We start from the raw sequence: 10017 nt of genomic DNA on the forward strand, positions 1-10017 counted from the left end.
GGCACAGGAAGCTATAAATAAACCCATATCCTGATTGGGGTATGCCTTTACAGAATCCTGAGTTTTAAGTCTTTACGTTAAGAACTGAGTTATTTACAGAGGGTTTAGTGAGTGTGTGTTATTTCAGAAAATCATAGAAAATCACAGAAATCTCGCAGAGCTCCGCAGCACACTTTAAAAAGATTCGTAAGAACACCCTGCAACTAGATCTGTAACCGTTGAAAAAAAAAAAACACCTATCCGTGAACATCACCAATCTGTCATTGTACGATTTCTCTTAAATGACGATAGATAAATGGCTGGTTCTTTTTTATTGACACCGGAGGCTCCTTGACTTTGACATGAAGTGGAAAAATAATTTCTCTATTTTCATTTTGGACCTTTAATCCCAGATAAATGGCCATAACTCAAAAACCGTTGAGGCCTGGACGCCATCTTGTTCGGGGCCAACTGCCCATTATGCCAAACCTACGCTCACCGAGTTTCGGCTTCGAAATATTTTCCGTTTTCGAGATAAGGCCCCGTCGTGAATCGTGATGTTTTGTCCGATAGCAATATGATTGCTTATGCCCCCCTGTGGGATATTCTGGGACAGTGGAAAAATGACCAAAATCTTATTATTTTTGTGAAACGGAAACCGAATGTCCGACAAAGTTCATTTGATGACTTCCTGGTAGGTCCGGCCCTGCCGCTCGGCCCGACGCCGTCCGCGAATTTTAAAAACGTTTTCGGACGTCTAGTAAGGGACCGTACATTTGCAATGTGCACTTTCTCACTAACCATACGGCAAATGCCGATAACTGTCCAGAGTTGTGTTTGGTAATAGATGTCAGTAACTCTGCACTTCAACACTGTCAGATAACTGTCCAGAGTTGTGTTTGGTAATAGATGTCAGTAACTCTGCACTTCAACACTGTCAGATAACTGTCCAGAGTGTTGTTTGGTAATAGATGTCAGGAACTCTGCATCTCAACACTGTCAGATAACTGTCCAGAGTTGTGTTTGGTAATAGATGTCAGGAACTCTGCATCTCAACACTGTCAGATAACTGTCCAGAGTTGTGTTTGGTAATAGATGTCAGGAACTCTGCATCTCAACACTGTCAGATAACTGTCCAGAGTTGTGTTTGGTAATAGATGTCAGGAACTCTGCACCTCACCACTGTCAGATAACTGTCCAGAGTTGTGTTTGGTAATAGATGTCAGTAACTCTGCACTTCAACACTGTCAGATAACTGTCCAGAGTTGTGTTTGGTAATAGATGTCAGTAACTCTGCACTTCAACACTGTCAGATAACTGTCCAGAGTTGTGTTTGGTAATAGATGTCAGGAACTCTGCACTTCAACACTGTCAGATAACTGTCCAGAGTTGTGTTTGGTAATAGATGTCAGGAACTCTGCATCTCAACACTGTCACATAACTGTCCAGAGTTGTGTTTGGTAATAGATGTCAGTAACTCTGCACTTCAACACTGTCAGATAAATGTCCAGAGTTGTGTTTGGTAATAGATGTCAGGAACTCTGCATCTCAACACTGTCAGATAACTGTCCAGAGTTGTGTTTGGTAATAGATGTCAGGAACTCTGCACTTCAACACTGTCAGATAACTGTCCAGAGTTGTGTTTGGTAATAGATGTCAGTAACTCTGCACCTCACCACTGTCAGATAACTGTCCAGAGTTGTGTTTGGTAATAGATGTCAGTAACTCTGCACTTCAACACTGTCAGATAACTGTCCAGAGTTGTGTTTGGTAATAGATGTCAGTAACTCTGCACTTCAACACTGTCAGATAACTGTCCAGAGTTGTGTTTGGTAATAGATGTCAGGAACTCTGCATCTCAACACTGTCAGATAACTGTCCAGAGTTGTGTTTGGTAATAGATGTCAGGAACTCTGCATCTCAACACTGTCAGATAACTGTCCAGAGTTGTGTTTGGTAATAGATGTCAGGAACTCTGCATCTCAACACTGTCAGATAACTGTCCAGAGTTGTGTTTGGTAATAGATGTCAGTAACTCTGCACTCACCACTGTCAGATAACTGTCCAGAGTTGTGTTTGGTAATAGATGTCAGTAACTCTGCACTTCAACACTGTCAGATAACTGTCCAGAGTTGTGTTTGGTAATAGATGTCAGTAACTCTGCACTTCAACACTGTCAGATAACTGTCCAGAGTTGTGTTTGGTAATAGATGTCAGGAACTCTGCACTTCAACACTGTCAGATAACTGTCCAGAGTTGTGTTTGGTAATAGATGTCAGGAACTCTGCATCTCACCACTGTCAGATAACTGTCCAGAGTTGTGTTTGGTAATAGATGTCAGTAACTGCATCTCAACACTGTCAGATAACTGTCCAGAGTTGTGTTTGGTAATAGATGTCAGTAACTCTGCACTTCAACACTGTCAGATAACTGTCCAGAGTTGTGTTTGGTAATAGATGTCAGGAACTCTGCACTTCAACACTGTTGATAACTGTCCAGAGTTGTGTTTGGTAATAGATGTCAGTAACTCTGCATCTCAACACTGTCAGATAACTGTCCAGAGTTGTGTTTGGTAATAGATATCAGTAACTCTGCACCTCACCACTGTCAGATAACTGTCCAGAGTTGTGTTTGGTAATAGATGTCAGTAACTCTGCACTTCACCACTGTCAGATAACTGTCCAGAGTTGTGTTTGGTAATAGATGTCAGTAACTCTGCATCTCAACACTGTCAGATAACTGTTCAGAGTTGTGTTTGGTAATAGATGTCAGTAACTCTGCACCTCACCACTGTCAGATAACTGTCCAGAGTTGTGTTTGGTAATAGATGTCAGGAACTCTGCATCTCAACACTGTCAGATAACTGTCCAGAGTTGTGTTTGGTAATAGATGTCAGTAACTGCATCTCAACACTGTCAGATAACTGTCCAGAGTTGTGTTTGGTAATAGATGTCAGTAACTCTGCACTTCAACACTGTCAGATAACTGTCCAGAGTTGTGTTTGGTAATAGATGTCAGGAACTCTGCACTTCAACACTGTCAGATAACTGTCCAGAGTTGTGTTTGGTAATAGATGTCAGAACTCTGCATCTCAACACTGTCAGATAACTGTCCAGAGTTGTGTTTGGTAATAGATGTCAGTAACTCTGCACTTCAACACTGTCAGATAACTGTCCAGAGTTGTGTTTGGTAATAGATGTCAGTAACTCTGCACCTCAACACTGTCAGATAACTGTCCAGAGTTGTGTTTGGTAATAGATGTCAGGAACTCTGCACTTCAACACTGTCAGATAACTGTCCAGAGTTGTGTTTGGTAATAGATGTCAGTAACTCTGCATCTCAACACTGTCAGATAACTGTCCAGAGTTGTGTTTGGTAATAGATGTCAGTAACTCTGCACCTCACCACTGTCAGATAACTGTCCAGAGTTGTGTTTGGTAATAGATGTCAGGAACTCTGCATCTCAACACTGTCAGATAACTGTCCAGAGTTGTGTTTGGTAATAGATGTCAGTAACTCTGCATCTCAACACTGTCAGATAACTGTCCAGAGTTGTGTTTGGTAATAGATGTCAGTAACTCTGCACTTCAACACTGTCAGATAACTGTCCAGAGTTGTGTTTGGTAATAGATGTCAGGAACTCTGCACTTCAACACTGTCAGATAACTGTCCAGAGTTGTGTTTGGTAATAGATGTCAGGAACTCTGCATCTCAACACTGTCAGATAACTGTCCAGAGTTGTGTTTGGTAATAGATGTCAGGAACTCTGCACTTCAACACTGTCAGATAACTGTCCAGAGTTGTGTTTGGTAATAGATGTCAGAACTCTGCATCTCAACACTGTCAGATAACTGTCCAGAGTTGTGTTTGGTAATAGATGTCAGGAACTCTGCATCTCAACACTGTCAGATAACTGTCCAGAGTTGTGTTTGGTAATAGATGTCAGGAACTCTGCACTTCAACACTGTCAGATAACTGTCCAGAGTTGTGTTTGGTAATAGATGTCAGGAACTCTGCACTTCAACACTGTCAGATAACTGTCCAGAGTTGTGTTTGGTAATAGATGTCAGTAACTCTGCACTTCACCACTGTCAGATAACTGTCCAGAGTTGTGTTTGGTAATAGATGTCAGGAACTCTGCATCTCAACACTGTCAGATAACTGTCCAGAGTTGTGTTTGGTAATAGATGTCAGTAACTCTGCACTTCAACACTGTCAGATAAATGTCCAGAGTTGTGTTTGGTAATAGATGTCAGGAACTCTGCATCTCAACACTGTCAGATAACTGTCCAGAGTTGTGTTTGGTAATAGATGTCAGGAACTCTGCACTTCAACACTGTCAGATAACTGTCCAGAGTTGTGTTTGGTAATAGATGTCAGTAACTCTGCACCTCACCACTGTCAGATAACTGTCCAGAGTTGTGTTTGGTAATAGATGTCAGTAACTCTGCACTTCAACACTGTCAGATAACTGTCCAGAGTTGTGTTTGGTAATAGATGTCAGTAACTCTGCACTTCAACACTGTCAGATAACTGTCCAGAGTTGTGTTTGGTAATAGATGTCAGGAACTCTGCATCTCAACACTGTCAGATAACTGTCCAGAGTTGTGTTTGGTAATAGATGTCAGTAACTGCATCTCAACACTGTCAGATAACTGTCCAGAGTTGTGTTTGGTAATAGATGTCAGTAACTCTGCACCTCACCACTGTCAGATAACTGTCCAGAGTTGTGTTTGGTAATAGATGTCAGTAACTCTGCACTTCAACACTGTCAGATAACTGTCCAGAGTTGTGTTTGGTAATAGATGTCAGGACCTCTGCACTTCAACACTGTCAGATAACTGTCCAGAGTTGTGTTTGGTAATAGATGTCAGGAACTCTGCATCTCAACACTGTCAGATAACTGTCCAGAGTTGTGTTTGGTAATAGATGTCAGGAACTCTGCATCTCAACACTGTCAGATAACTGTCCAGAGTTGTGTTTGGTAATAGATGTCAGTAACTCTGCATCTCAACACTGTCAGATAACTGTCCAGAGTTGTGTTTGGTAATAGATGTCAGTAACTCTGCACTTCAACACTGTCAGATAACTGTCCAGAGTTGTGTTTGGTAATAGATGTCAGTAACTCTGCACTTCAACACTGTCAGATAACTGTCCAGAGTTGTGTTTGGTAATAGATGTCAGTAACTCTGCACCTCACCACTGTCAGATAACTGTCCAGAGTTGTGTTTGGTAATAGATGTCAGTAACTCTGCACTTCAACACTGTCAGATAACTGTCCAGAGTTGTGTTTGGTAATAGATGTCAGTAACTGCATCTCAACACTGTCAGATAACTGTCCAGAGTTGTGTTTGGTAATAGATGTCAGTAACTCTGCACCTCACCACTGTCAGATAACTGTCCAGAGTTGTGTTTGGTAATAGATGTCAGGAACTCTGCATCTCACCACTGTCAGATAACTGTCCAGAGTTGTGTTTGGTAATAGATGTCAGTAACTGCATCTCAACACTGTCAGATAACTGTCCAGAGTTGTGTTTGGTAATAGATGTCAGTAACTCTGCACTTCAACACTGTCAGATAACTGTCCAGAGTTGTGTTTGGTAATAGATGTCAGGAACTCTGCACTTCAACACTGTCAGATAACTGTCCAGAGTTGTGTTTGGTAATAGATGTCAGAACTCTGCATCTCAACACTGTCAGATAACTGTCCAGAGTTGTGTTTGGTAATAGATGTCAGTAACTCTGCACTTCAACACTGTCAGATAACTGTCCAGAGTTGTGTTTGGTAATAGATGTCAGGAACTCTGCATCTCAACACTGTCAGATAACTGTCCAGAGTTGTGTTTGGTAATAGATGTCAGTAACTCTGCATCTCAACACTGTCAGATAACTGTCCAGAGTTGTGTTTGGTAATAGATGTCAGTAACTCTGCACTTCAACACTGTCAGATAACTGTCCAGAGTTGTGTTTGGTAATAGATGTCAGTAACTCTGCACTTCAACACTGTCAGATAACTGTCCAGAGTTGTGTTTGGTAATAGATGTCAGTAACTCTGCACCTCACCACTGTCAGATAACTGTCCAGAGTTGTGTTTGGTAATAGATGTCAGGAACTCTGCATCTCAACACTGTCAGATAACTGTCCAGAGTTGTGTTTGGTAATAGATGTCAGTAACTCTGCACTTCAACACTGTCAGATAAATGTCCAGAGTTGTGTTTGGTAATAGATGTCAGGAACTCTGCATCTCAACACTGTCACATAACTGTCCAGAGTTGTGTTTGGTAATAGATGTCAGGAACTCTGCACTTCAACACTGTCAGATAACTGTCCAGAGTTGTGTTTGGTAATAGATGTCAGTAACTCTGCACCTCACCACTGTCAGATAACTGTCCAGAGTTGTGTTTGGTAATAGATGTCAGTAACTCTGCACTTCAACACTGTCAGATAACTGTCCAGAGTTGTGTTTGGTAATAGATGTCAGTAACTCTGCACTTCAACACTGTCAGATAACTGTCCAGAGTTGTGTTTGGTAATAGATGTCAGGAACTCTGCATCTCAACACTGTCAGATAACTGTCCAGAGTTGTGTTTGGTAATAGATGTCAGGAACTCTGCATCTCAACACTGTCAGATAACTGTCCAGAGTTGTGTTTGGTAATAGATGTCAGGAACTCTGCATCTCAACACTGTCAGATAACTGTCCAGAGTTGTGTTTGGTAATAGATGTCAGTAACTCTGCACCTCACCACTGTCAGATAACTGTCCAGAGTTGTGTTTGGTAATAGATGTCAGGAACTCTGCATCTCAACACTGTCAGATAACTGTCCAGAGTTGTGTTTGGTAATAGATGTCAGTAACTCTGCACTTCAACACTGTCAGATAACTGTCCAGAGTTGTGTTTGGTAATAGATGTCAGGAACTCTGCATCTCAACACTGTCAGATAACTGTCCAGAGTTGTGTTTGGTAATAGATGTCAGGAACTCTGCACTTCAACACTGTCAGATAACTGTCCAGAGTTGTGTTTGGTAATAGATGTCAGGAACTCTGCACCTCACCACTGTCAGATAACTGTCCAGAGTTGTGTTTGGTAATAGATGTCAGTAACTCTGCACTTCAACACTGTCAGATAACTGTCCAGAGTTGTGTTTGGTAATAGATGTCAGTAACTCTGCACTTCAACACTGTCAGATAACTGTCCAGAGTTGTGTTTGGTAATAGATGTCAGGAACTCTGCATCTCAACACTGTCAGATAACTGTCCAGAGTTGTGTTTGGTAATAGATGTCAGAACTCTGCATCTCAACACTGTCAGATAACTGTCCAGAGTTGTGTTTGGTAATAGATGTCAGGAACTCTGCATCTCAACACTGTCAGATAACTGTCCAGAGTTGTGTTTGGTAATAGATGTCAGTAACTCTGCACTTCAACACTGTCAGATAACTGTCCAGAGTTGTGTTTGGTAATAGATGTCAGTAACTCTGCACTTCAACACTGTCAGATAACTGTCCAGAGTTGTGTTTGGTAATAGATGTCAGGAACTCTGCATCTCACCACTGTCAGATAACTGTCCAGAGTTGTGTTTGGTAATAGATGTCAGTAACTGCATCTCAACACTGTCAGATAACTGTCCAGAGTTGTGTTTGGTAATAGATGTCAGTAACTCTGCACTTCAACACTGTCAGATAACTGTCCAGAGTTGTGTTTGGTAATAGATGTCAGGAACTCTGCACTTCAACACTGTCAGATAACTGTCCAGAGTTGTGTTTGGTAATAGATGTCAGTAACTCTGCATCTCAACATGTCAGATAACTGTCCAGAGTTGTGTTTGGTAATAGATGTCAGTAACTCTGCACCTCAACACTGTCAGATAACTGTCCAGAGTTGTGTTTGGTAATAGATGTCAGTAACTCTGCATCTCAACACTGTCAGATAACTGTCCAGAGTTGTGTTTGGTAATAGATGTCAGTAACTCTGCACTTCAACACTGTCAGATAACTGTCCAGAGTTGTGTTTGGTAATAGATGTCAGGAACTCTGCACTTCAACACTGTCAGATAACTGTCCAGAGTTGTGTTTGGTAATAGATGTCAGGAACTCTGCATCTCAACACTGTCAGATAACTGTCCAGAGTTGTGTTTGGTAATAGATGTCAGTAACTCTGCACTTCAACACTGTCAGATAACTGTCCAGAGTTGTGTTTGTTAATAGATGTCAGGAACTCTGCATCTCAACACTGTCAGATAACTGTCCAGAGTTGTGTTTGGTAATAGATGTCAGTAACTCTGCATCTCAACACTGTCAGATAACTGTCCAGAGTTGTGTTTGGTAATAGATGTCAGTAACTCTGCACTTCAACACTGTCAGATAACTGTCCAGAGTTGTGTTTGGTAATAGATGTCAGTAACTCTGCACTTCAACACTGTCAGATAACTGTCCAGAGTTGTGTTTGGTAATAGATGTCAGTAACTCTGCACCTCAACACTGTCAGATAACTGTCCAGAGTTGTGTTTGGTAATAGATGTCAGGAACTCTGCATCTCAACACTGTCAGATAACTGTCCAGAGTTGTGTTTGGTAATAGATGTCAGTAACTCTGCACTTCAACACTGTCAGATAACTGTCCAGAGTTGTGTTTGGTAATAGATGTCAGTAACTCTGCATCTCAACACTGTCAGATAACTGTCCAGAGTTGTGTTTGGTAATAGATGTCAGTAACTCTGCACTTCAACACTGTCAGATAACTGTCCAGAGTTGTGTTTGGTAATAGATGTCAGTAACTCTGCACTTCAACACTGTCAGATAACTGTCCAGAGTTGTGTTTGGTAATAGATGTCAGAACTCTGCATCTCAACACTGTCAGATAACTGTCCAGAGTTGTGTTTGGTAATAGATGTCAGTAACTCTGCATCTCAACACTGTCAGATAACTGTCCAGAGTTGTGTTTGGTAATAGATGTCAGAACTCTGCATCTCAACACTGTCAGATAACTGTCCAGAGTTGTGTTTGGTAATAGATGTCAGTAACTCTGCACTTCAACACTGTCAGATAACTGTCCAGAGTTGTGTTTGGTAATAGATGTCAGGAACTCTGCATCTCAACACTGTCAGATAACTGTCCAGAGTTGTGTTTGGTAATAGATGTCAGGAACTCTGCACTTCAACACTGTCAGATAACTGTCCAGAGTTGTGTTTGGTAATAGATGTCAGTAACTCTGCATCTCAACACTGTCAGATAACTGTCCAGAGTTGTGTTTGGTAATAGATGTCAGTAACTCTGCATCTCAACACTGTCAGATAACTGTCCAGAGTTGTGTTTGGTAATAGATGTCAGTAACTCTGCACTTCAACACTGTCAGATAACTGTCCAGAGTTGTGTTTGGTAATAGATGTCAGGAACTCTGCATCTCAACACTGTCAGATAACTGTCCAGAGTTGTGTTTGGTAATAGATGTCAGAACTCTGCATCTCAACACTGTCAGATAACTGTCCAGAGTTGTGTTTGGTAATAGATGTCAGGAACTCTGCATCTCAACACTGTCAGATAACTGTCCAGAGTTGTGTTTGGTAATAGATGTCAGTAACTCTGCACTCAACACTGTCAGATAACTGTCCAGAGTTGTGTTTGGTAATAGATGTCAGGAACTCTGCACTTCAACACTGTCAGATAACTGTCCAGAGTTGTGTTTGGTAATAGATGTCAGGAACTCTGCATCTCAACACTGTCAGATAACTGTCCAGAGTTGTGTTTGGTAATAGATGTCAGTAACTCTGCATCTCAACACTGTCAGATAACTGTCCAGAGTTGTGTTTGGTAATAGATGTCAGTAACTCTGCACTTCAACACTGTCAGATAACTGTCCAGAGTTGTGTTTGGTAATAGATGTCAGGAACTCTGCACTTCAACACTGTCAGATAACTGTCCAGAGTTGTGTTTGGTAATAGATGTCAGGAACTCTGCATCTCAACACTGTCAGATAACTGTCCAGAGTTGTGTTTGGTAATAGATGTCAGTAACTCTGCATCTCAACACTGTCAGATAACT

The sequence above is a fragment of the Oncorhynchus tshawytscha genome, unplaced genomic scaffold (assembly GCF_018296145.1).
Source record: "Oncorhynchus tshawytscha isolate Ot180627B unplaced genomic scaffold, Otsh_v2.0 Un_contig_2780_pilon_pilon, whole genome shotgun sequence".
NCBI classification, from domain to species: domain Eukaryota; kingdom Metazoa; phylum Chordata; class Actinopteri; order Salmoniformes; family Salmonidae; genus Oncorhynchus; species Oncorhynchus tshawytscha.